This window comes from Phacochoerus africanus, chromosome 11 (genome assembly GCF_016906955.1).
Source record: "Phacochoerus africanus isolate WHEZ1 chromosome 11, ROS_Pafr_v1, whole genome shotgun sequence".
NCBI classification, from domain to species: Eukaryota; Metazoa; Chordata; class Mammalia; order Artiodactyla; family Suidae; genus Phacochoerus; species Phacochoerus africanus.
In genome coordinates, this window is record NC_062554.1 from 35,310,849 (window position 1) to 35,334,779 (window position 23,931).

General features: G+C 36.4%; 1 protein-coding gene across 1 annotated transcript in view; it reads left to right on the forward strand.

Annotated features, from left to right (window-relative positions):
- GRIA4 (glutamate ionotropic receptor AMPA type subunit 4) overlaps positions 1-23,931 on the forward strand; it is a 250,640-nt gene that overhangs the window by 104,759 nt on the left and 121,950 nt on the right. The window lies entirely within an intron of this gene.

The window sequence follows — 23,931 nt, forward strand, 5'->3', positions numbered from 1 at the left end:
CTTTTCATTGGAATTCCAATGCAATTCCAATAATCATGGTCTCAGCAGCCTGCATACACTGGGTCCAGAGTACTGTGATCTCAAACACTGGATCCTGATTCCCAGCTCTAGACACCTCACAGAATTTCTATTATCCTAAGTTTTTGAAATCAAAAAAGAAAACAGTGTTAACAGGTTCATATGTAAGTCCTGAGAGACATGAATTAATTAACCTGTGGCCAGGCTAATAAGAACAAGAAAAACTGTAAAGGAGACTCAGCTTTCCTGGACAGCCAAGATCACTTCACAGATAATACCTCTCAACTTTCACATGACCTCTCCCACTGGTCATTTTTTTCTGACAATGCTTTTTATCAGTTCTCAGCTACAACATAGGAGGAATTTGAAAATTATGAGCTGCTTATGAGCAATGCATTATTGATCCCTGTTCCCTCCAGGACCCAGCCTGATAGCTAACCCCTGATCTTGTTTTGCTGCACCTTTCTAGTTTACACCTGATACCTGAGTGTAATATTAACAGTGCTCCTTTTGCTTTTGAAAATATCTCAGTTTCAATGAGAACTTGTACAGTCACTCTGTTTATACTTTAAGCAACGTTAAATATTATTGGTCTGAGAAGTGGCCAATCTAGTCTGAATGAGTTTAAGATGCAGATCGCCTTCAGCTATGCTTGAAAAGATTACAGATTATTCCATGGATTAATAGTCTATTACTTGTGATCAAAATGGCAGAGTAAGAAGACCCTGAGCTCGGTCTCTTCTTATGGACACACCAAAACTACAACCACATATAAAACAACTTTCTCTGAAAACAACCTGAAGATTAGCAAAACAGCTATTCTACAATTATGGATATAAAGGAAAAAAACCTCACCAGGACATCTATGAGAAGAAGAGAAGTGATCTAGTCAGGACCTGCATGCCCAGCAGGCAACACAAGAGGAAAGGGCCATCACAAACTCAAGAGATCCTCCCTAAGAAGCAAGGGGTTCAAGCCACACATTGGGCACCCAAGCGCTGGGGGCCAACACTGGAAAGATGAACCCCCTTAAGTGGTTTTGAAAACCAGTTTACCACAGGAAGTATCAGAGAGCTGTAGGAAACCAGACTTGGCTCTTGAAAGGCACAAAACACAATTTACTCTCTCTCCAATTTCCCGGACAGCAGCACTGGGCAGCAGATTGAAAAGTCTAGCTGGCCTGCCAAGTCCACCCTAGCACACTCCCAGCCTGTGCTTGGTTCCAACACCTCCTGCCAAGGCTGCAGCTTCCAGTGCACCCCGGGGGAAGGTCCAAACCATGCCAGGTCCAACTCTAACTGTTCCAACTCCAGTCCTGCCCCACCCCCAGCCCCCAGCCAAGGCAGCAACCCTAGTGAGCCTCAGAAAATTGCCCTATCCCACAATCATTTCAGCTCCAGGTCTCCTGCAAAAGCCACTGGGCACATGCAGTAAATAAATATTCATGAACTATGGTTCACACAGTTCCTTCTTAGAGGGAATGCTTTGATTTGTCAAAGCAAAGAAGAAAATAATTGATCATTATCTAGTCATGGTGTGTTTAATCTATAAAATGAATAATAAGTTCCTGATGATGATATTTAAATACTTTAAGAATCTATGTAGACATATTCCTTTTATATATATGATCTTTGTTAGTAATTCTAAAATTAGAACAGTTGTATTTGGAGTTTGGAAACAAAGCTCATTTTAAAATTACTGATTTCTCTAATGTCCATTGCATGTACTTTTTTTTTTTTTTTTTTGCTTTTTGAGCCACACCCATGGTATATGGAAGTTCCCAGACTAGGGGTCCAATCAGAGTTACAGCTGCCAGCTTGCACCACAGCTACAGCAACACAGGATCTGAACCACATCTGCAACCTTCACTGCAACTCACTGCAATGCTGGATCCCTGACCCACTGAACAAGGTCAGGGATCAAACGCACATCCTTATGGATACTAGTCGGATTCATTTCTACTGCACCACAACGGGAACTCCTACATGTAAACTGTTTTGACGAAACCTGTAATTAGTTTTGAAGAAAAAAAGAAGAAATTATTTTTATATGTATTCACATGAAATTTTAGAAGGTATTTTCATGTGTTCATATTTTGATTCTTAACAAAATGGAACTGAGATAGTTTTACAATATAATAACAACATATATACATAATATACTATGGAATGAACATATATGGAATGTCATATATATGTAATTATACACATACATATGCATAATTACATATATATGTGTTATGCATATATATATATGAATTATATATAAACACATATATTCATTACACATATATCTGAGTATCACACACATACACACACATATATGTATATTATTTTAAAAGAAATAGAAGACAAAAGTTATGAAAAAGAAAAAAACAACTACACAAACACAAAGGCTAATACAGTTATAATAATTAAAAATAGCATTTGCCCTGAACTACTTGGCAGTCAGTGGGGCAAAAGGAAAATTATTGATCATGTAATTCCTGTTACCATAAAAATTGAGTTTACGAGTCCTCCAAGAAGGAGCATCCTGATGATGAAGTCAGAAAGATCAGTTAAATGTGAGACCTTATTTGGAGGACATTGGATCTAAAAATATTTTCTTAGGAGATGGTTTACAACAAATGCAGAAACTGTCTAAATAGTATTACTCAAAGTTGAAAATGTAACATCATAGCATACCTTGTGACCTCATTTCTGCAGTGGGGCTAAGTGGGTACACACCAATAACCCATTTTGACCTAGTGTAAAATATGTAATCAACTAAAGGGGGAAACTAATCAATCTCTTTTTCTCTATCAGCACTTAATGACAGCATAGCAGATTATTATTAATGAGGTCCTAAAACACTGATTTTTTTATTATTGAGTTAGCATCCATGTTTTGAGAACCAGATGATCACGTGGCAGAATAAGAATTTTGAATTATCGAATTATTATTTTGAATGCTGAAAAACTTGAGAACACGTATCCCCACTCCCTGCAGAAAATAATTTGTCAGCAAAGCTAGAATATTTCCCACAAAGCATCTTTCAATCTTTTAGATTTGGAAAACTTCAATAACAATTTTTAAAACTGACCCACTTGAGCCACTGAAAATTCCCTAGACAGGTCCCTATAGAATATCTAGTTACAAACCACTTAGCCAACTGGCTGCCCTACCAGCCTTGGTAAACTGGAAAGTGTACTCCTTGTTAATTAATGAGTAGACTTGTTGGATAAAGTTTTGTGGAATTAACCAATTTAATTTTGGATATCTTCCACAAACAGTAATTTTAATTTTGACAGTTTTTTGGTCAAGTAAGCCAATCTTTATTGCAGAAACTGGATGATAAAAACCATATCTGATTCATAAAAATGATACATCACTAACATAATGAAGAACATTTGCTTATTATTTATTATAAAAAGCCTTTGTCTAAAATGCAAAATGAATAAAAGATCATTAAGATACAATCCCCAAATAAGGAGGGCCAAAATATAGCTCTTTTTTGTACTCTGAATTTATAAACTATTATGTTAGATTTTTTTAATTTTGAAGCAATATTAAAATGTAGTATATTTGGAAGCAGTGATATCTGGGAATATAGGGTTAGCACATTGGTTTTTCTGACCACAGGAAAAAATAATAACACAGTGAAAGTTATAAACTCCCTCGTGCAATTTTTGGAATTTCTATTAAAGTGAAAGCTGTAACATCATAGGTAGAAATAATTATACCTATAAATTCCTTCTACCAAACGTGTGTTTCCTTGAACTCAAAGCTACTTCAGTTAATTGCAATCCTAGGAGCAAACAAACAGTGCACTCTAACTGGGTAATTGCTATGGTCTGAATGCTTGTGTTCTCTCCCCCACACAAAATTCATATATTGAATCCTAACTCCCAATGCGATGGTATTAAGAAGTGGAACCTTTGGAAAGTGATTAGGTCATGATGGTGGAGGCTTCATGATTGAGGTTAATATCCTTAGTAATAGAGATCCCAGAAAACTAGCTTGCCCCTCTGCCTTCTGCCATGTGAAGTTACAGTGAGGAAATAGCTGTCAATGAATAAGCTGGTTCACATCATGGGCCATGAGTCAGTCCACCCCAGTGCCATGATCTTAAACTTCTCAGACTCCAGAACTGCAGGAAATAAATGTTTGTCCTTTATAAGCCACTCAGTTTATGTTACTTTTGTTATAGCAGCTGGAACAGACAAAGACAGTATCTTGGAAAGATGTTGGCAGGGTGTAGGAACACCAACAAGGAAAGGAATGTTGCTATATCCTTGAACTAGCAAAAGCAGAGAGCCTTAATGCTTTATCCATAAGCATGAATGCACGAGAAAGTGGGGGAGACATTTGTATGGGAAAGTGTAGCCCTGTGGAGATGTTGAATGGCAGGTTATTTAAGGATGCAGTCACCCCAAGGCAAGGAAGGAACCATGGAAAGACTTGGCAAGGAAGGAATCAAGGAAAGACTACCCTGAACTTACTCTTCTTCAGCTCTTTGCTATGTTGCAACTGATTTCCTTTAATCAACTCAACTGGAAGCCAAAGATTGTAAATTCAGGCCATGTTGGTCAGCCTTCTCTATCATCGACACAAGACAGGATGTGGAAAGATGAATTGTATATCTGAATGGACAATCTGGCACAGTTTCTAAAAAGACACTTAGCATAAAATATGAGTAGAGATAACAAGCAAAATAATAAATCAATAATTTAAAATATATACAAACTTGCGTTTTATAAAATGAATAGCTAATTGAGTATTGGAGTGGTTAATTTGGCAATGATTCTAAACTACATGTTTAAAAAAATAGGAACAACAGCACAGCCAGTTTTAGTATGAAGTGATGAATCATATAAGGCAGGATCAGTGTATAAGCCCCAGATAAGAAGAGTGTTAGGCTATATAAACTTGGAAGCAGCTGTCCTAGGGCTAGTCAACTAGAATAAACAGAACTTCATACAGCAGTGGTGATCCCTCCCCTTCTGCAACCTTGACTACCAAAGATATATTATGGGTATAAGTGCCTCAAACTTTACATTCATAATTGAGCTTAATAACCAACCGTAGGATTTCCTGCTGAAATTTATCATTCTCCCCCCCCCAAAAAAATTTGCTTTTCTAAAAATATTTGAACTTAAAATTATTCAATATTTTTTCTGTGTTATATTATGTCTTGCCGCCTTACTAAACTTTCCAGTTTTAGAGAGATGATAACCAATGTTTTCCAAAATATAAAGCAAACAGAACTGGTTTAAAATTATGAATATTGTATTGATGTAATACAGAACTCCTTCCATGTTCTCTTTTTCAAGAAACAGTTGAAATAGAGCATTAGAAGTCAAATATTCATTACGTATTGTTTATAAGAGCAAAAAAGAGAATAATCTTTTTTTGGGGGGGGGTGGGGGGGGCCACCGCACCTGCGGCATATGGTGGTTCCCAGGCAAGGGGTCTAATCAGAGCTACAGCTGCCGGCCTATGCCAGAGCCATAGCAACATGGGATTCGAGCCACATCTTCGACCTACACCACAGCTCACCGCAATGTGGGATCCTTAACCCACTGAGCAAGGCCAGGGATCAAACCTGCAACCTCATAGTTCCTAGTAGGATTTGTTTCCGCTGCACCACAATGGGAACTCCAAGAACAATGTTAATAGAGATATAAGTAAGCTTTAGAAAAGCATCATGACATAGTATTAAACAGCCCTTAAAATAGTTCTTAAGTTTTTAATAGCATAGATAAATAATTATTTTAAGGAAGAACAATGTGCATATAATCTTGACATTCATACTGGTGAGAATATAAATAGGAACTGGAGGTAATTCAAATATTAATAGATAGCTTTAGATTGTGGCTATATGGTTGATTTATTTTTTTTTTTACTTCATGTGCTATTTCTTTTTATCTGTGTCTCTCTGTCTCACTCTACACGTAGGTGATGATAGATAGATAAATAGATAAGATAGGGATATAGATATGGATGAGATATGGATCCTTGTTTTATGTGTTACTTTTTATGTTTTTTTTCTTCAGAATTACTTTTAGAAATGGGAAAATGTTAAATAGCTACACTCTACACTTGTTAAAAACCCATGGAAACCTTTAAAATGTTCTTTATGTATCAGAATGTTGCAAAGGTGTACCTACTTGAGCAAAGTCTTCTTGTAAATTTTGTGCTGATTTGCCATACTGTCTAGTAATATGAGAATGTTCTGCTCACCTGATCAGAGCTCATATGTAAAAAAGACCCATGACAGTTCCTGTTGTGGAAAAGAAGTTATCTCTAACGCTTTACCTGTTCTCAGCTCTTAACTGTGTGTTAGAACTTAGATTAGAGCCTTTTGAGGCAGAAGAAAAACAAAAGGCAACAAGCGTTTATTTTATGTGGTTACATCTCTTAAATGGCACATTTGGCTTATCTTTAAGATATTCTTCATTTAGATGCAGCTACTACATTATTTAAGAGCATTTAAAAATTTTAGACTGATGCATGAACTTAAAGACCTAAGTAAAGGCACACACAAAAAATAAAGAGAAATCAGTTTCATTTTATGTGCAGTTTTAAGTGTATGTGGAAGGAATTTCACCAGAAAGAAAACACTCCAGTACTATTTGGTTTCTGTTTATGAAAGTCAAAAAGCTATATGACAATTTAGTAATGCTATGTTATTTATCAAAAACAAAAGTGATTTATAATGTTTTAGCCTGGTTTTTATTTTATTTAATAACTTGATAATCAAGTTATTCCTGAATACAGATTTGATCTAAATTATATTTTAAAATGAAAAATTATGGTAATGTTTATAATAAGAAAAAAGTGGAAATAACCTAAATGTTAAATATAATCGACACACCATACAATGGCATACTCTGTTACCATTAATAATCTTTTGGAGTTCCCGTCGTGGCGCAGTGGTTAACAAATCCGACTAGGAACCATGAGGTTGTGGATTTGATCCCTGCCCTTGTTCAGTGGGTTAACGATCCGGCGTTGCCGTGAGCTGTGGTGTAGGTTGCAGACGCAGCTCGGATCCCGCATTGCTGTGGCTCTGGCTTAGGCCGGTGGCTACAGCTCTGATTGGATCCCTAGCCTGGGAACCTCCATATGCCGCGGGAGCGGCCCAAGAAATGTCAAAAAGACAAAAAAAAAATGATCTTTTTGACCTGAAAATGTCCACATAATCTATTATTAAAGAAAAATGAGGGTTACGAAAAAGCATGTGTATAGAAATGATATTATTCCAGGACCGTGCTATACCAATGGTCATTTGAATGATCAATATTACTCAATTTGTTAAATATTTTGGATATTATCTCTATATGTATAGTAAATCATTTGTAAAGTGAAATATAATAAGTGTAAAAAATCTTAGTGTAGCTTGATGAGATGATAGAGAGGGAAGAAGGGATGGATGGATAAGGAGAAACAGAAAGAAATCAAAGAAAGAGAATGAAAAGAAAGGGAGAGAGAAAGACTTCCAGATCCTCGTTTTATGTGTTATTTTTATAGTTTTTTCCTTCAGATACCAGTTTTGCTACTGACTTAAGAGTTATCTTTCATTTTCTCTTCCTAAGACCTCAGTTCCCTTATTGATAAAATGAGGGTTGATTTCTTCTATCTTTAAAATGTTATGATTGTTAAATATGAAAATAGTGCTCAACCACATTCAGTAACTACTCAGCCATATTCAGTAATTCTAAATTATTTTCCTATAGGACTCCTACTTTTACAAACACACCTTCCCTACACATCATTATTCTCTGGGCCACTTGTTATCAGTAGCTTACATTTGGTAGCATAATAGTTGCTTTGCATTTAGTGCAAGAGTATATGAAAAATGGTGTCACTATTCAATCGAAGTATGCTTATCAGGAAAAGCTGTACCATGATTTTTGCCTTCACTCTTATCTTGCTTGAATCCAAAGCACAACAGGAGACATAGTTGGCCAGATTTGTATTCATGCTGTTTTACAAAAGTATCTACATTAGGATCTTGATTGGAGAGGCATTATAATAGGAATTTATCAAAGTTCTTTTTTATACAAGTAATATTAATAATGCTTTATTGCCTTGCAAAGCATCTGATGCTGAGGTCCAAATAAATAAATACAGTATAAAAAATTATGTCTGATAATTAGATATTTGGTGAATAGCATATTCTTTAGATCACTTTCCTTAAAGAGTAATTGCTAAGCTGGAATTTTAAAACAGGAACATGAAACAGTGATATCAGGGAAGTATACTAGTTGAGAAGTCAGAACACCCCTGTTTTAGTCTCTACCGTACCTAGCATTTTGTTGTTTATTTGTTTGTTTTAATTCTATTGGGGGTATAGTTTATTTATAATGCTGTATTAGCTTTAGGTTTACAGCAAAGTGAATCAGTTATACATATACCTGTATTTAGTCTTTTGTCCCATATCGATTATTACAGAACATTACAGTAGGTCCCTGTTAGTTATCTACCCTATATATAGTAGTGTGTATGTGCCAACCCCATCCTCCCAACTTATCCCCTCTTCCCTACAGATTCCCCTTTAGTAACCCTAAGTTTGACCTTGAAGTCTATGAGTCTGTTTCTGTCCTACAAACAAGTTATTTTGCATCACTTTTAATTAGATTCCACATATAAGTGGTATCATATAATATTTGTCTCTCTGTGCCTGGCTAACTTCACTTAATATGATAATCTCTAAGTCTATCCTTATTGCTACAAATGGTATTATTTCATTCTTTTTTATGGCGAGTAATATTCATTGTATATATGGACCACATCTTCTTTATCCAGTCCTCTATTGATAGACGTTCAGCTTGTTTCCATGTCTTGGCTATTATAAATAGTGCTGCAGTGAACATTGGGGTGCATGTATCTTGTTGAGTAATGCTGTTCTCTGGATATAAGCCCAGGAGTGGAATTTCTGGATCATATGGCTACCCAAGGCAATCTACATGTTCAATGCAATCCCTATCAAATTACCAATGGCATCTTTTATAAAACAAGAACAAAGAATTTTTAAATTTGCAAAAGACTCTGAATAGTCAAAGTAATCTTGAAAAGAAAAACAGAAAGAAAAACAGAGAGGTATCAGGCTCCCAGACTTAAACTATGCTACAAAGCTATAGTTATCAAAACAGTATGGTACAGGCACAAAAACAGAACTATAGATCAGTGGAGGAGTATAGAAAGCCCAGAGATAAACCCATTCACTTAGAGTAAACTAATCTATGACAAAGGAGGTAAGAATATACAATGGAAAAAAGACAAAATGAAATTTGAACATTGCCTAACACCATACACAAAAATAAGCTCAAAATGGATTAAAAGCCTAACTGTAAGACTAGATGTTATAAAACTCCTAGAGGAAAACATAAGCAGCACAGTCTTTGACATAAATCTCAGCAATATTTTTTGATATACCTCCTAGAGTAATGAAAAGAAAAACAAAAATTTAAAAAAATGGAACCTAATTAAACTTAAAAGCTTCTGCACAGCAAAGGAAACCATAACAAACCAAAAGGCAACACACAGAATGGGAGAAAATTTTTGCAAATGATGTGACTAACAAGGGATTGATCTCCAGAATATACAAACATATCACACAGCTTTATAAAAAAAGAAAGAAAAAGAAAAAAAGAAAGAAAGAAGAGAAGAGAAAAGGAAAGAAGGAAGGAAGGAAGGAAGGAAGGAAGGAAGGAAGGAAGGAAGGAAGGAAGGAAGGAAAGAAAGGAAGAAAGAAAGAAAGAAAGAAAGAAAGAAAGAAAGAAAGAAGAAAGAAGAAAGAAAGAAAGAAAGAAAGATCTAAAATATTTCTCCAAAGACAGACAAATGGCCACAAAGCACATGAAAAGATGTTCAACAAGGCTAATTATTAGAGAAATGCAAGTAAAAATTACAATGAGGTATTGCTTCACACCAGTCAGAATGGTCATCATCAAAAAGTCTACAAACAATAAGTGCTGGAAAGGGTATGGAAGAAAGGGAAACCTCCTACACTGCTGGGGGAATATAGATTGGTACAAGCACTGTGGAGAACACTGTGGAAGTTCCTTGGAAAACTAAATATAGAATCTAGCATTTACATCTTAGTAAGTCATTTTTGGGGAGGTCATTTGTTTCCTCAAGGTCAAGAATTTGAACTACTGTATCCCTAAAGACTCTTTTGGATGCAAATAGTCAATAAGATCTTAGATTTTCTAGGGGAATGAATGCCTTCCCAATTGCAGAGAGAGTCTATATACTTTATGTAAAAGATATACAGATGACAAAGCTAACATTCTGTTACAAAATTCAAAAACCCAACTTATGATCTCCTGTGGACACAAGACCATCCCATAACTACAAAGAAGTGAGTTCCAGGGGAAAATAAAGTCTTTTATGAACTCTAGAGTTTTTCAGTTTGATTTTTAAAAAGCAGTAACTTTTTTCCCAGATTCGTTCTGAAATTGTGCTTAAGGACAGTCAGTCTACAAAAATTACTAGAACTGGAGTTCTCCTTGTGTCTTAGTGGTTAACTAATCCGACTAGGACCCATGAGGTTGCAGTTTCAATCCCTGGCCTCACTCAGCTGTGAGCTGTGGTGTAGGTCGCAGACTGGCGCAGATCTAGTGTTGCTATGACTCTGACGTAGGCCGGCTGCTACAGCTCTGATTAGACCCCTAGCCTGGGAACCTCCATATCCCACGGGTGCAGCCTAGAAAAGCCAAAAAAAAAAAAAAAACTTGCCAAAACTATCACACATGAAAAGGGGTATCATTAAAAGCAACCAATGTTTAAGGAAGCTAACATTATTTGGTAAAATATTGCATATAAATTCTCATTTAACTCTAAGTATCTATCTGCAATGGTCACATTTTTCAGAAATGGACTATATTTCACAAATGCCCAGCACTAAAAGCTTCTTAGAGCAAAGACAGTAGTTGAGTTCAAGCATTATAATTACATTAATAATATTATAAACCTTGAAAGAACATTTGGAGTTTAAAAATAGAGAATATAATTCAAATTTTACATTTTAAAAACACATAAGAAATTTGTACAAAGTCTATGAATGGTATACTATGTAATAACTAAACAAGTAAAATCCAAATGCACTAGCAAGAGAATTTGATAACTGACTTATTTAATCCAAATGAACCTTGAAAACCTTGAGTTTCAATCAACATGGTAATGGTACATAGAGCCTATATGGTATGTATATGGATTGTTGATTTGAAACAAAAGCAGATTCTGATTTACTGATTTACTGCCATATTATAAATAGTTGACTGAAAAAATGAATAGCTTAATCTAACTTTTTATCCTGATTATTACAAGCTTGGCTCAAATTTTTTTACAATTATAAAATTGTATACAATTTTTCTATATTCATTAAAATATTCAGGCACACTTACTCTACTTAAAAATATAAGAAGTTTATGATCTTACTATCTTAATCCCTATTCTAAAAAAATCACCTTATTAATCCCTCCATCAGCAAAAGCCATGACTTAACTGTGATTCAAATATTACTCATGAAATAGCCCGGTGGGGTTTTGTGACTCTTTCTAGAAGGGAAGGACCTGGACAAGCATATAGATAAGTCTAAATAGTAATTCAAATCTTTTGCACCAGAGTTGACCTAATTCTACCACCTAATATTTAATATCCTTACAGGAAGAAAGCAGTTGATAGTATGTCCTGAGCAGTGTCATGGACAAATCATTAACAAAACTTGACCATAGGGTGGCATTCACAGGCTATTGTCAAAGAAGAAAATGTGTTCATTATTGTGATCTTTGCAGTGCTTATAGCATTTGAACCAGGTATCCCAGAAATTGTTGAGGAGGGGGTGCTAAAGGTATTCACTCTTCTGTGAACCTGGAGTTAAAGCAGCAGGCGTATCACCAACATGAACAGAAGATACAACACTCCTCAGAAATACCCATGGTACCTAGGAGTGCTTCACAGTCAGGGATATTTCTGTGTCAAAAGATGAATTCTTCATAGGGAGATATAATTAATCCAAACAGACTGGAGTCAAGTGTTCATTGTACTGCAGACCATATCACAGAGAAGAATAGAAGGCAGGCTTTAATATCAGACAGAATAGGCTCTACCAATTAATAGCTAAGTAGTTCTAGCCAAGAACTTAACTTCTATATCATCAGTTTCCTTTATATAAAATGATAATAAAATGGACAGTATGCCCATTAAGCACTTAATACAGTCTGGTATGGATTAGGTAGGTTTTCAATGACTGTTAATTATTTTTATTAATATCTTTATCATTACTATGCTTGATCAAATGAGAGAGAGGTTATATTAAAAGGCAGAATTTTTACCCTGCCATTCAGTTCAATCCAACTCATATTGACTTTATTCTTTCCTTTGTGTGAAAAAAAAAAAACCCTAGAGAAACAAAAATGAATAAGAACTCATACTTAAAGAGAACCAGACAAACTAGAAATTGCAATTATTATAATTCAACACCTTCAAAATCAATAACTGTGACTCACTGTATACTCAGTACTTTCGAAAGTAGCATATAGGGCTTATTTGATTAAAAATTTAATTAATTCAGTGAGATATGAGCTATAATTACCATTCAAATAGCTAGGGAAATAAAAATTTAAAAGACAATAACTCAACACAGGAAGGTCAGAGAAGTCTTCTAAAATGGCCTAAAGCTAAAGCTGAGGCTTAAAATAGGATTAGAAGTTGCAAGTGAGGATATGGAATACAGACTTTCCTAGCAAAAGGAACTGCCATTGCAATGCATTAAAGCAAGAGAGAACCTGGCTTATTCAGTGAACTACCAATCTTTAGTATTAATTAAGTGATGCATACCTAAGGAAGAGATCGGTTTGGGGAAATATGCACCCCAGTCATTTCTGTCCTATTCTTCCTTCATTTTTCTTCATAGCACTTAACACCTCTTGTCATTACATAAATGTATTTGTATATTTGTTTACTGTCTGCCTCAGCCACTAGAGTGCAAGCTTCATGTACTTAGGCATGTTTTACTGTTTTTATTATTTCTGTATCTGCAACCCCCTAGAGCCTAACATATAGTCAACACTCAATTAATAATTCATTGAAAAATGAAGGAATAAGTAGGTACTCATTTATGAAAGACCTTAAATATAATATTTAGGAAGAAATTTCAGGATTTATTGAAATTGAGTGTAGAAGAGTGACTAGTCGGAGAGTATCTCCTGGGTTTCTGACTAAAGTGACTGAATAAATGGCTAATAACCAAATGTGGAAATCAAGAATAAGAATTAAGTTGTTTTCGCTTTTGAGATGGTATGGAATGTTGAGTTATACATTATGATTCTCCCAGACTTGGTGGGAGGAAATCCCCTCATCTAGCAAGAATCTACAAAGTTGGAGTTCCCATCATGGCTCAGTGGTTAATGAACCTGACAAGTAACCATGAGGATGGGGGTTTGATCCCTGGCCCTGCTCAGTGGGTTAAGGATCTGGCGTTGCCATGAGCTGTGGTGTAGGTCACAGACGCAGCTCAGATCCCGAGTTGCTGTGGCTGTGGTGTAGGCCGGCAGCTACAACTCTGATTCAATCCCTAGCCTGAGAACCTCCATATGCCACAGGTGCAGCCCTAAAAAGACAAAAGAAAAAAGGAATAAAAAACGCAAAGTACTTCCCTCAAAAGTACAACATTCTACATTCACTGTACCATTAGGAATGAAGCTGATTTTTATTAACAACTACAGAACCATTTGCTATAACTCATAAAATCCTGTTTTAATGATCTTCATTGCATATTAAGTCAAAAGTGAACAATTAACGAATTCAAATAACTTGCCTCAGAACCATAAAGTTGAAATGAGAAAAACAATTTTTGCAGTTGAAAGTAACTGAGTCTACAGCACTGAACCCCATTATTTGTCAACTGGAATGCTGTTCAAGAAATCACCTTTATTCAGATAAACTCAGCATCATTTCCCTAACTAAAGAAAATTCTTTTTCCTTTTTTGACTACCCCATGGCATATAGAGTTCCCAGGCCAGGGGTGAGATCCAAGCCACAGTTGTGACCTAAGCCGCAGCTGCAGCAATGCCAGATCCTTAATTTGCTGTGCCAGGACAGGGATCGAACCTGCATCCCAGCACTCCCAAGGTGCCACCAATCCTGTTGTGCCACAGCAGGAACTCCCCTGCTAAAGAAATTTAATAGTGCGTAATCAAATGTATTCATTCTCATGGTCACTGACATGAGTTTACAATTACTACTTGGAATCCAACTAGCCTCAGTGGGATATAAAAATTAGGCTAATCATATGGTGAATACTTACTTCATCCTGTGTTTGTCCCTGCTAAAAGCAGAAATTGACTCACTAATTTTATGCAAATCCTTTCACCAGAATCACCACAGAAAATTATGTACTGCTACTCCTTTTCTAGAGAAAAGATAAAAGTAACATTTAAAAATATCACTTTCAAATCAACCAAAATGAATTGTTTTGGCCTTGAGTATAAAAGCTAGATCCAAATTAATATTATTTACAGTACACAATTTAGAATTTGAATGTAATAAACTGATATCTAACGTGTTATGTAACACTTCTGTGTGTTTTGTTGTTAGCGATCTTTTTCATGATTAATTAGATATATTGGCCGCAAACTTCGACATAGAGTAGAATAAATTAATTAGTCTTTTTAAGAACTAGAATTATGTAGAATTCTATGTAGGGCATTGGCTATCTCACATCCTCAACCAATGAACCAACTTTTCAGAGTGGCCTGAGGGTTTGTTTTTATGAATCAAAAATATGTCTATTTTTTAAATCATAAAAGCAGATGTATTTTTTTGTCTTTATTTTGTCTTTTTTGTTGTTGTTGTTGCTATTTCTTGGGCCGCTCCTGCAGCATATGGAGGTTCCCAGGCTAGGGGTCTAATCGGAGCTGTAGCCACCGGCCTACGCCAGAGCCACAGCAACGCGGGATCCGAGCCGCGTCTGCAACCTACACCACAGCTCACGGCAACGCCGGATCGTTAACCCACTGAGCAAGGGCAGGGACCGAACCCACAACTTCATGGTTCCTAGTCGGATTCGTTAACCACTGCGCCACGACGGGAACTCCCAGATGTATTTTTGATTCGCCCGTTTTAGTTATAAGTTTTTTGAGGCTCATTTTAACCTTTATTAATGACTGAAGATGGTTGCTTTGCCAGAAAGAGAAAGACAAGTAACATATGATATCTCTTATATCTGGAATCTAATATACAGCACAAATGAACCTTTCCACAGAAAAGAAAACCGTAGACTTGGAGAATAGACTTGTGGTTGCCCGGGGGGGGGGGGGGGGGGGGTAGTAGGATGGATTGAGAGCTTGGAATTAGTAGATGCAGACTCTTGCCATTGGAATGGATAAGCAATGAGATCCTGCTGTGTAGCACTGGGGACTATGTCTAGTCACTTATGATGGAGCATGATAATGTGAGAAAAAAGAATATATACATGCATGTGTATCTGGGTCACCATGCTGTACAGCAGAAAAAAAAAAGATGAAAAAATAAAATATAAGTGATATCATATGGTATTTGTCTTTGTCTTTCTGGCTCATTTCACTCAGTATGAGATTCTCTAGCTCCATCCATGTTGCTGCAAATGACCCCCTTGCTGTACAGTGGGAAAATAAAAAAATAAATAAATAAAATAAAATAAAATAAAAGTTAAAAAATACTTTTAGTGAAATGAGCCAGAAAGACAAAGACAAATACCATATGATATCACTCATAACTGGAATCTAATATCCAGCACAAATGAACATCTCAGAAAAGAAAATCATGGACTTGGAGAAAAGACTTGTGGCTGCCTGATGGGAGGGGGAGGGAGTGGGAGGGATCGGGAGCTTGGGCTTATCAGACACAATTTAGAATAGATTTACAAGGAGATCCTGCTGAATAGCATTGAGAACTTTGTCTAGATACTCATGTTGCAACAGAAGAAAGGCTGGGGGAAAAATGTCATTGTAATGTATACATGTAAGGATAACCTGACCCCCGTGCTGTACAGTGGGAAAATAAAAAAAATAAATAAATAAAAATAAATAAAACAAATCTCAAAAAAAAAAATACATTTAAAAAATATATGGTTGCTTTGAAGACTGATCATGAAACCTCTAGAGCAGTTTCCAGGGTGAACCTAAGGACTTGCTAAGGAGTGCAGAGCTCTTGACTCCCAGACCTCCCTCTGCCCCAGTTTTTGCATCTACCTGTCACATTTTTTTAGGGTCTAACTATATGAATTAAGTCATTTTCATGTCACACTGATTCCGCTGAATATTATTTATCATAGATTCAGAAATTATCTCTAGATTTAAAGGCATTTACTGAAATTTGAATATTTTAGACTAACAGAAATGCTAATTTCATATGGTTCCACCTGCCATAATAAAAAAAATATCCTGGGTCTTATATAGATAACTACAGAATGAGGGAAAATGCATAGAATTTAGAAAAAAGCAAGCAACTGACATTCTTCTTTATCTCTGTTTTTGTCCCCAGAACTAATCTAGATTATAGAAGTCATTGCATTACACCTGAATTACTTTTGATGTCCTCCTCCTTGGATTATCTTTCTCCTCTTTCTACTTAAATCCTTCATTTCCCCTAATATTATAAATTCTAGTATTATGAAAGTAATTTTATAGATCTGATTCTTCTTTGGTCCAAAGTCTCCAAAGTTTCCCTGTTGCCCAAGGAGTAAAATTCAACTTTTATTATTTTACTTCTCAGAAGTTTCACTGAGTGTCTTTTAGTTGCCAGGCACTCTTCCAACACTGTGAACAAACCAAAATCTGCCTTCATGAGCTTGTATTCTAGTTGGGGAAATAATAACAAGGATAACTGGATAAAATATAGTGGTTTAGGGTATTAGGGAAAAATAAAGCAAAGAATGGAAATGGGAAATCTCAGGACAAGGGACTTGAAAATGTCAAGGAAGTAGCCCAGATGGGCTCATAGAAGAGAGATTATTTGGGTAAAGAAGTGAAAGGGCGATCCTTACCCACTGTGGAGAGAGCACACCGAGGCAAAAGCCTAAGGTAGAATACCACCACAGGTTATTGCTCCTGCAAAGAAGCAAGTTTCCTAGGGATACCTGAGAGTGAGAGGAGATGAGATCAGAGATATGAGGCCATGAAGGCTACTGTAAGGAATCAGTGAGAGGTTTGAGGGCTTGCTTGTACTCATGGTATGAATGGTCTGAAGGAGGCCAAGGCAGAACAAGGAAGCTTGTAAGGAGATAGTTGTAATAATTCAGATGAGAGGTAATGTGATTTAGACCTGGATAATAGCAGCGAACATAAGGAGAAATGGTCAGACTCTTGGTATATTTTAAAGATAACACTGACAGAATATGCTAAAATATAAAATGTGTTCATGATAGATAGGAGTTGATGATGACTGTTAAAGGCTTTCACAGCACAGTCTCAATCTTCCTTTCTAATTTTATTTCCTCTCTCTATTCACAAAAGTGTGGGGCAAAAGTTCCTAGGCTTGAACATGGAAGGTCTAAGTTCAAACTGTAGCTCTGCCACTTATTAGGGTAATAATTTTATATTAATCACATAATCTATATCTCTGTTTCTTCAGTATAAGGTGGGGATAGTAATATCTACTTCACAGGGCTCTTGTGAGATCCAACTGTATTGTTTCTAGATAGAAACAAACCAGACACAGATCAGTCTAGTTGCCATGTAAACAAGTGAATATAAAATTAATGGGATAGGCCATTCTTTGTACTGAAAATAAAATTCTCCAATGGTCTAGTTCTAGAAAAGTCCAAGAGAAGTAAGAAAAAAAAAAATAGCATTAGCGCATTCTGGGGAAGAGGTGTTTAATGCCTTAAACCTGTGGCAAATAGCTGAAAATAATTGCTATATAACTATATAGAAGGGTTAGGTTCAGTTGCAACTGACTGAAAACTTTAAAAATTTAAAGTATCAGGAGTTCCCGTCGTGGCGCAGTGGTTAACGAATCCGACTAGGAACCATGAGGTTGCGGGTTCGGTCCCTGCCCTTGCTCAGTGGGTTAACGATCCGGCGTTGCCGTGAGCTGTGGTGTAGGTTGCAGACGCGGCTCGGATCCCGCGTTGCTGTGGCTCTGGCATAGGCCGGTGGCTACAGCTCCGATTCAACCCCTAGCCTGGGAACCTCCATATGCCGCGGGAGCAGCCCAAGAAATAGCAACAACAACAAAAAAGACAAAAAGACAAAAAAAAATTTAAAGTATCAAATTCTCCTATATCTCAATTAAATATGAACACTGAGTGTAGGGGTTGTGAGACAATAAATATTATTGTCAGAAAATAGGAGAGGACTTAAGGAAAATCTAGGAACCAAAGTGACCATTTGAAGAAGGATTTTCAGGTTTGTTTTTTTTTGGGGGGAGGGGTTGTTTTTTGTTTTGTTTTGCTTTTTAGGGCCACTCCCGTGGCATATGGAGGTTCCCAGGCTAAAGATTGAATCAGCGCTTTAGCTGCCAGCCTTTACCACAGCCACAGCAATGCAGGATCCAAGCCGCGTCTGCAACCTACACCAGAGCTCATGGCAACGCCAGATCCTTAACCTGCTGAGCAAGGCCAGGGATCGAACCCGCATCCTCATGGATACTAGTTGGGTTCGTTAACCACTGAGCCACTACAGGAACTCTGGATTTTCTGTTTTTATTCTTGATTGTAGAAAAAGAAAACTCAAGACATTCCATATCACTCCTGGTTTACATGTGTAGCTTCAAGTTGGAAGATCTTTGCTTATTTTTGCTATGCCCATGTTGAACTATGACATAAACAAATACCTTAGTCATAGCCACAGATAATTTTGAACAAGATACAATGTTGGTTACTCCTTCTGTGTTCTGAGATCTTAAGAGTATAGACTGTAGCCTTTGAACATGTTATTTCAGTACTTAAGCTGCTTTGGAAGGAATCCAAACTAAATGATTACTATATCTTCTCTATAGTTACAACATGGTGGCATTAAAAACGTGGTGAGGATTACAGAATCATATCCCTTTCTACGACTGAGGTTAAAACACAACATAAAGATTTTTCAGACATGCACATATTTTTCTTTGATATACTAGCTTTGGATGCCAGTAATTGTGCAAGATCAGAGAAACTGGATAGTAGTCGGTACCTGCATAGCAGTTTACAAGATTAATTTGAGGAAGTACAAACTGCTGCCATCTCCCTTTGCTGCTGCTTTTTAAGCTTTTTAAGCTCAACAGTGCCCCATGGGGCAGACTCAATCCCCTCCTTCCCAAACCAGCTCCATGGCCTTGATATTTCTCTAACTCATACTTATCATAATGACATATCCTTCACCTCATTACTTTATTATTCTGATGATATTCCTTCATAATTTCTACATTTCACTTCTCATTGTCTCCTCAGTTTCTTACTTCTCTGAAATATGACTTCCATATTCAACATTCCATCGATGCTGCTTCTGTTGAGTGCACAAGTGACCTTCTAATTAAAAAGCACTTTTCTGTCCTTATCAAGTGAAGGGGTTTTTTATAGCATATAGATAACTCACTCCTTTTGAAATTATATTCACTCTGACATAAATTTCTCCTGACTCCCTGCCTGTCCCCCTGTGTGCAGACAGTTGAATCAAATAATTCTTGCAAAAGAGAACATCAAATAAATAAGTCCGGCTTGTGTTACTAGGAGCCATATATCTAGATGGGGCAACTTGTCCAAAATAGGTCATTTTTTATGGATAATTTAAAAAGTGTTGATTTCTAAGGATACAGTAGCTCAAGACTGCTTATATCACTATGAGTCTATTTAGCATAATTAGTAAGATCATTACATAGCAGCATTTTTTTTTAATTTGTATGTGTAATTGATAGTGTTCTTTAGGAACCATGAAAAAGCCTTTAATTACTTATAATAATCCATAATGTGATCTTGTCCTTCATACCTTTTCACTACTATTCTAATAAAATTATTTTGGTTCTTATGAAGTTTTGTATACAATACTGTGTAATTTGCATAATGGTTGGTTACCTGAATATCAATTGTGTTAGATAGTTGAAGTCTTCTCTAGACAAGAAATATAAATTTATCCTGGTATAGCTTAAAGAATATTAGATGTCTTTGTTTTCAATAAATTATATTAAATTAAAATGTTAGTTTTGTAAAATAGAAGCAAGACTTTAAAAATTCTTTACAGAAGTTAATTCCCCATTAGTCTTATGATATTTACCTAAAACTGTAGTACTCATTTTCCAACCAACAATATTGTGCTATAGATTTTCTAATCTATATTGTAGAATTAGTATGACTTACCTTGTAAAATATATATAGTTTATATAACAGATTCAATAGCAGTATTTTCTCGGAGTTACAATGTATTCCCAACTATCTTGGCAAATAAATAAGACACCTACATCTGAATAGCATTGAAGAAATAAAAGAGGATGTTAAAATCACACATAGCTTATAAAAAAATCAAATTTTCAACCAGGCTCTGAAACTATAATTGTGTGCCCTTTGCACTGTATTGAAAAGATGCCTCTTATTTCTGACTATGATTAATGGTTCTTTTTAGGTAGTCAAATTTATTGGCCATTTAACAAAGATTGTGTCCCAGAGTTTTGTTTTATTTCAATTCTTGTCACTTCTAAATCTGAAAAGTCAGATAAAATGTCAAATTTAAATTATTATTTTGTTTTATTAGTGTGAATCTTTCAGTATCTGTTATGCAGCTGGAAACATATATAAATTTCATCAAAAGGTGTGTGGCTCAGTATTCTGTAAAATTCCTGTAGGCAGGAAAATAACAGCATAGCACTAACTTGAAGCCTGATAGCCACATGAAGTAACAATAACAAAAGAGACAATATCTAAAGAATTGTGCCAAGCTTTGAATTTGTCCCAGGGTTCAAGAAGACTATTTTGATGTGTGTGGTCACAAGTTATTATTTTTACAATATGCAAGGAAGTCAAACAAAAAGTTTTTGAATATTTTGAAGTGACAGTAAATAAAAGGGGAAAAGGGAAACGTGCGATGTCAATTGGTATTTTTAAGATCATGTTCATAGGTGTCAAAAATGAATAAAAGAACTTTGGTTCACTATCAGAAAGCAGGTCCCAGTAACAAAATAAATGAGGTATGAATGTGTACATTAATGTTGTCGAACCCAAGTTTGTGTACCAGATCCATAGTGAGGACAAACAGTTTGGAGCAGAGAAATGTTTATTCATCAAGAGAGTGCTGTCCTCAGGAGAAGATGAGAGACATATATTTGTCTCAGATCCATCTTGCTGGCTGGCCAAGGTGCAAGTTTTTTAAAAGCATAAAAGCGTGAATAGGAGGTGCTTTGTAATTTTAGCTTCTCAATAAGATCTCAGTTGCAGATTTCCTGCCACTGTCTTGTGACTCAGTGTGTCATTGGTGATTTTGATTGATTGTTCCTCCAAAGCAAATTAGTAAATAGTGGTCTTGTGATCCTTTAACTTCTTTCAAAGCAAGCCAAAAAAAAAAAAATGGTTGAGGCATTTTTATTATTTACTTAGAACATTATGTGACGGTCAAGATTTTCAATTCCCAGTTGGCCTCTGCCTTTTTTTCTTTTCAATCCGTTTGGGCTTTCTGTTTTCTCCAACACTCTTTGGATTTGCTTCTCCTTTGTTTCTGTGTTCCTTCATTTCCTTAATTAGTAACAGCTTGAGTCTGCTCTGTGGAACTCAGGGAAGGCCTAGGAGACTAAAGCCTTTCTCTAAAAACAAGAAATGGAGGACACAGAGGGGCTTTTGTACCCAGGAGAATCCCTCAGTGTCCTGATTGATGACATTAAGCCAGGACTCAGACTGTCATGTCACATATGCATAAAATAGGAAACAAGGGAAAGAGTACTGGATTTCAGATCATTATGAGCACACATCACAAAAAGAAAGACTAAATGGAGCAATAGATGTACTAGAATAATTATATAGGAATTAACATGCCCTCTTTCTTCCTCTTTGGGGAATTATTTTTTGGTTTAGAAAAAAATGAATCCTGACTGCCGCAGTAGTTCATTTGGCAGGATGTCAGGTAATTTATATTTCAAATATGATCTCATCATTGGTCCCATCTGTTATTAACTGAATATCCGTAATGTTTAAAACTCAAACTTGTAGAAAAACATACCTAAAAATCAAAATCTTTGAATCTGAGTGACTCACATATCAATCAGAAAAGTGAGTAAATGTGTTCTTATCTCACAAATGCTTTGCATTCATTTTAAGTTTTCACTTTTAATCTACCCAGCTCTCCAGTCTAGCTCCAGGGACCAAGAGAGGGAGAAACTATAGGCAGCTGCCATAAAGTGAGCTCAAATAAGTGTTAGAATTTTTTTTCTCTTTATGGCCACACCTGCAGCATATGGAATCACAGGGGTCAAGCTGGAGCTGCAGCTGCAGCCTACACCATAGCCAGGGCAGCACCAAATCCAAGCCGCATCTACAACCTATGCCACAGCTTGCAGCAACACCAGATCCTTAACCCACTGAATGAAGCCAAGGATCGAACCCACATCTTCACAGAGACAATGCTGGGTCCTTAACCCACTGAGCCACAACAGGAACTTCTTAAAGAAAATTAGCATTTTTTATATTAAGCCACAATGGGAAAAGATAACCAACAGGCTCTTATCCTAAACAATCCTTGTTTAAAAGTTCCATATATCAGATTCAAAGATTCTTTTCCCTTTTTTTCACATTCAAACTCAAAACTGAGAGTCGGAAGAAGCAAGATTTCAAGACAATATTGGCATGAAGAAATGTTCTAAGTGCCGGGTTCACATGTTTTGCCCTGCTTTCTTAACCTAGACACTAAGACCTGTGACTTCTTTTCCACATGCAGGCAGATTTGGATCAAGAGGGTAAAGACCATTCCATCCTCTCTAGAAGTTTGCCCCCAACTGATAAATATTCCTTCAGCAATCTTAGAAGCATCTTCTCTACCTTCAAGGCCCAGTTCAAGTTGTTTCTCTTCATTGGTATTTTTCCTTGTCTCATCAAGGCAGATTTAAGCAAACCTTTCCTTAGGCTAACACTTTATCTTGAGAATAGCCATCATTACACAGTTTTAAACTAACTTACTTGTGTTTATGTGAATGTCTGTTTCCTCTACTAGAATATGAGTTTAAGTGCCCACTACCTCATCTAGTTTTCATCCGATTCACCCCCAGTCTACATCAGTTCCCTTCCAAGACAGGAACTGTTTAAAAATGCCTTTTCCATTTACAATAATGAATCCTTAATAAAGACTGTTGCAATATTTATTTTATATCCTCTCTTCCATAGCTGAACCCAAAGCTACTGTTACTCCCTTGCTCAAGTAGAGAATCAAAACAATTGTTCAAAATGAATTCTGTCTAGTGGGTAAAATTAACAGAAAGTTTATAAAATTTTTCTTAACTACAGGTGGTGCTGGATTTTGTTTTTGGTTTATCTCAACAAAAATGTATCTAGGAGTTCCTGTCGTGGCTCAGTGGTTAATGAATCCAACTAGGAACCATGAGGTTGCAGGTTCGACCTCTGGCCTTGCTCGGTGGGTTGAGGATCCGGTGTTGCTGTGAGCTGTGGTGTAGGTTGCAGACACGGCTCAGATCCCGCGTTGCTGTGGCTCTGGTGTAGGCCGGCGGCTACAGCTCCCATTAGACCCTTAGCCTTGGAACCTCCATATGCCTCGTGTGTGGCCCTAGGAAAGGCAAAAAAAGACCAAAAAAAAAATGTATCTAAAGCAATGAAATATTCTCCAGTAGAGAGCTTTTGAGAGCTTACTCAAGGTAGGGTGCTGCTACTTCTTTCAAGAAATATTTGTAAGGAACATTTTTGCCCTCCGTAAAAAAAGCAAAATCAAATGATTTAGAAATGGCCACTCAGATTTTTAAATTACTAAGAATTCAT